The sequence below is a fragment of the Eleutherodactylus coqui genome, chromosome 7 (assembly GCF_035609145.1).
Source record: "Eleutherodactylus coqui strain aEleCoq1 chromosome 7, aEleCoq1.hap1, whole genome shotgun sequence".
In the NCBI taxonomy this organism is placed as follows: Eukaryota; Metazoa; Chordata; class Amphibia; order Anura; family Eleutherodactylidae; genus Eleutherodactylus; species Eleutherodactylus coqui.
The window spans coordinates 2,414,153-2,419,202 of record NC_089843.1 but is presented as its reverse complement, the minus strand read 5'-3'; the positions used below and the strand labels follow the sequence as shown (position 1 = coordinate 2,419,202).

At 56.8% G+C, this 5,050-nt stretch overlaps 1 protein-coding gene across 2 annotated transcripts in view; it reads right to left on the bottom strand.

Annotated features, from left to right (window-relative positions):
• The window catches only part of LOC136572304 (zinc finger protein 665-like), a 26,147-nt gene extending 23,762 nt beyond the window's left edge, over positions 1-2,385 (bottom strand). The window contains exon 1 of one of the 2 annotated variants that reach the window (XM_066572768.1): positions 2,338-2,385. The gene's annotated coding sequence lies outside the window, so the exon portion shown is untranslated. Of the gene's footprint in view, positions 1-2,089; positions 2,311-2,337 lie in introns of those variants that run through there. The other variant, XM_066572769.1, reaches the window with a different exon arrangement.
• Between the last annotated feature and the right edge of the window lie 2,665 nt (positions 2,386-5,050).

The following is a 5,050-nucleotide window of genomic DNA, read 5'->3' as shown; positions in this document are numbered from 1 at the left end:
AGTGAGCCCGCGCCCCGCCATCTGCGCCTCCAGTGAGCCCGCGCCCCGCCATCTGCGCCTCCAGTGAGCCCGCGCCCCGCCATCTGCGCCTCCAGTGAGCCCGCGCCCCGCCATCTGCGCCTCCAGTGAGCCTGCGCCCCGCCATCTGCGCCTCCAGTGAGCCCGCGCCCCGCCATCTGCTCCTCCAGTGAGCCCGCGCCCCGCCATCTGCTCCTCCAGTGAGCCCGCGCCCCGCCATCTGCTCCTCCAGTGAGCCCGCGCCCCGCCATCTGGGCCTCCAGTGAGCCCGCGCCCCGCCATCTGGGCCTCCAGTGAGCCCGCGCCCCGCCATCTGGGCCTCCAGTGAGCCCGCGCCCCGCCATCTGGGCCTCCAGTGAGCCCGCGCCCCGCCATCTGGGCCTCCAGTGAGCCCGCGCCCCGCCATCTGGGCCTCCAGTGAGAGATCGGGTGTTTTACAATTCAGGGCTTCTGTGTTTGCTGCTCTCTCCATCCAAGGCATGCGCAGCAGCTGTCGCCAGCACCACAGCTGAAACGCGTCCATCCTCCTTCCATCGGCTTCGCTCGCAGTCCCGCTCTCACATCCATACATGGCTCTGGGGTAGCTGGTGGTTCGCACCATCCTGCATTTAGTGCCTATACCGATATCCCTACTTTTCTAGATTCCGTCCATGTTTAGTATATCGCGCTTCGCCCCAATGCTCCCCGTTAGGTTCTCAAGGCTGGTCAGTGGTCACACCAAGGAAGATGAAGTCTGCACGCATTCTAGGACCTTTCGTCATTTTCTGCAGTTGTCATCATTCTAGTCTTCTTTTAGGCTTTTTCCATGGTCCTCCAACACCAGTTGGGGGAGCGCTGGTGAAGTTCCGGTATGTTGCACACTTAAGGGTGCGGTCTGCTGTGACAACGGGGCGGGCTCAGTTCCCGGAACACTTAAGGGTGCGGTCTGCTGTGACAACGGGGTGAGCTCAGTTCCCGGAACACTTGAGGGTGCGGTCTGCAGTGACAACGGGGCGGGCTCAGTTCCCGGCACACTTAAGGGTGCGGTCTGCTGTGACAACGGGGCGGGCTCAGTTCCCGGCACACTTAAGGGTGCGGTCTGCAGTGACAACGGGGCGGGCTCAGTCCCTGTTACACTTAAGGGTGCGGTCTGCTGTGACAACGGGGCGGGCTCAGTTCCTGGCACACTTGAGGGTGCGGTCTGCTGTGACAACGGGGCGGGCTCAGTTCCTGGCACACTTGAGGGTGCGGTCTGCTGTGACAACGGGGCGGGCTCAGTTCCTGGCACACTTGAGGGTGCGGTCTGCAGTGACAACGGGGCGGGCTCAGTTCCTGGCACACTTGAGGGTGCGGTCTGCAGTGACAACGGGGCAGGCTCAGTTCCTGGCACACTTGAGGGTGCGGTCTGCAGTGACAACGGGGCGGGCTCAGTTCCCGGCACACTTAAGGGTGCGGTCTGCTGTGACAACGGGGCGGGCTCAGTTCCCGTCACACTTGAGGGTGCGGTCTGCTGTGACAACGGGGCGGGCTCAGTTCCCGACACACTTGAGGGTGCGGTCTGCTGTGACAACGGGGCGGGCTCAGTTCCCGGCACACTTGAGGGTGCGGTCTGCTGTGACAACGGGGCGGGCTCAGTCCCCGGCACACTTGAGGGTGCGGTCCGCTGTGACAACGGGGCGGGCTCAGTTCCCGGCACACTTAAGGGTGCGGTCTGCTGTGACAACGGGGCGGGCTCAGTCCCTGTTACACTTAAGGGTGCGGTCTGCTGTGACAACGGGGCGGGCTCAGTTCCCGGCACAAGCACCTATATACCAGGGACTACATGTCAGACGGGCGGAGATCATGTTAGGACATGTATGAAGCGTCCAATGATACCAAACATGCAGCAGGTCCGGCAGCAGCACGGAGAGGCGGCGCTGCTATAGTAACCCAGCCATAGCACAGCGCGGCGGCAGGCGCCCTCACCCCTCCTACATATCTGCAGTCTGACCTTTACCTGCTTGTCCGATAATACCACACAGTCACACCCACCTCCCCGACCGCCGCCAGGAGTCACACCCACCGACCGCCCCCGGAGCGACCGATAACTTACCTCCAGGATTCTGATATCTACAGGACCTTTGGTGACGTCACAGTCATGTGACCATACACGGATGTGTTAGTGACTACAGGACCTTTTGGTGCCTCCTGAGGGGCGGGGTTACATATTAACCCTGTGTCTCCCATACACTCCAGCCGCTGCAGACATGGAGCTCTCAGAGCTGTCGTCATGGTAACGATTGCTGGGTCTGTCCCGGCCCTCCCGCTGCATGATGGGAGATCTAGTAGAGCCTCACTCACCGCTCACAGCAGTCCTGCCGTCCCTCATCCAGCAGCGTGACGTCACCGGAAAGGGCAGGGCCACTGCACAGCTCCGCCCATACAAGCAACAGCTCATCTGGGGAATTACATAGGACTGTATGTGGGGGAGGGGTGGTAGTTACATGGGACTGTATGTGGGGGAGGGGTGGTAGTTACATGGGACTGTATGTGGGGGAGGGGTGGTAGTAACATGGGCCTGCATGTGGGGGAGGGGTGGTAGTTACATGGGGCTGTATGTGGGGGAGGGGTGGTAGTTACATGGGCCTGCATGTGGCGGGGTGGTGATTAGGGAGTGTGTCCGTCTAATATCTCCCTCACTGTGGCACGGCCCGATCATATGTATTCGGCCCGCAGTTTGGGTTTTGTTATCTCTCCCTTCTGTGTCATATAGGAAGGCTGGGGTGTGAGAGATCAGAGACAGACAGAGAGAGACAGACAGAGAGACAGACACACACAGTGACAGACAGAGACAGACAGAGACAGACACACACAGAGACAGACACACACAGACAGACAGCCACACACAGAGACAGACAGACACACACAGAGACAGATAGACACAGACAGACACACACACAGACAGAGAGACAGAGACACACACAGATAGACACACACAGAGACAGACACACAGAGACAGACAGACACACACAGAGACAGACAGACACACACACACACAGACAGACACACACAGACAGAGACACAGACACACACACAGACAGACACACACAGACACAGACACACACAGGCACACACAGAGACAGACACAGACAGACAGACACACACAGGCACACACACACACACACACACACACACACACACAGAGACACACAGACAGAGACACAGACACACACACAGAGACACACACGGACAGACACAGACACACACAGACACACACAGACAGACAGACACACACAGGCACACACACACAGACAGAGACACACACAGACACACACAGAGACAGAGACACACACAGACACACACACAGACAGAGACACACACAGGCACACACACAGACAGACACACACACAGAGACACACACAGACAGACACACACAGACACACACAGACACAGACACACACAGACACAGACACACACAGGCACACACAGAGACAGACACACACAGACAGACAGACACACACAGGCACACACACACAGACAGAGACACACACAGACAGACAGACACACACAGACACAGACACACACAGGCACACACAGAGACAGACACACACAGACAGACAGACACACACAGGCACACACACACACACACAGACAGACACACACAGACAGAGACACAGACACACACACAGAGACACACACGGACAGACACACACAGACACACACAGACACAGACACACACAGGCACACACAGAGACAGACACACACAGACAGACAGACACACACAGGCACACACACACAGACAGAGACACACACAGACACACACAGAGACAGAGACACACACAGACACACACACAGACAGAGACACACACAGGCACACACACAGACACACAGACAGACACACACACACAGAGACACACACAGACAGACACACACAGACACACACAGACACAGACACACACAGACACAGACACACACAGGCACACACAGAGACAGACACACACAGACAGACAGACACACACAGGCACACACACACAGACAGAGACACACACAGACACACACAGAGACAGAGACACACACAGACACACACACAGACAGAGACACACACAGGCACACACACAGACACACAGAGACACACACAAAGACACAGACACACACACAGAGACAGAGACACACACAGACACACACACAGACAGAGACACACACAGGCACACACACACACACAGACAGACACACACAGACAGAGACACAGACACACACACAGACAGACACACACAGACACAGACACACACAGGCACACACAGAGACAGACACACACAGACAGACACACACAGGCACACACACACACACAGACAGACACACACAGACAGAGACACAGACACACACACAGACAGACACACACAGACACACACAGAGACAGACACACACAGACAGACAGACACACACAGGCACACACACACAGACAGAGACACACACAGACACACACAGAGACAGAGACACACACAGGCACACACACAGACACACAGACAGACACACACAGACAGAGACACAGACACACACACAGAGACACACACAGACAGACACACACAGACACACACAGACACACACAGGCACACACGGAGACAGACACACACAGACAGACAGACACAGGCACACACACACAGACAGAGACACACACAGACACACACAGAGACAGAGACACACACAGACACACACACAGACAGAGACACACACAGGCACACACACAGACACACAGAGACACACACAAAGACACAGACACACACACAGAGACAGAGACACACACAGACACACACACAGACAGAGACACACACAGGCACACACAGAGACACAGGCACACACAGAGACAGACACACACAGGCACACACAGGGACAGACACACACACACAGGCACACACACACAGACAGAGACACAGACACACAGACAGAGACACACACAGAGACACAGACAGAGACACACACAAAGACACAGACACACAGAGACACACACAGAGACAGAGACACACACACAGACAGAGACACACACAAAGACACAGACACACAGAGACACACACAGACA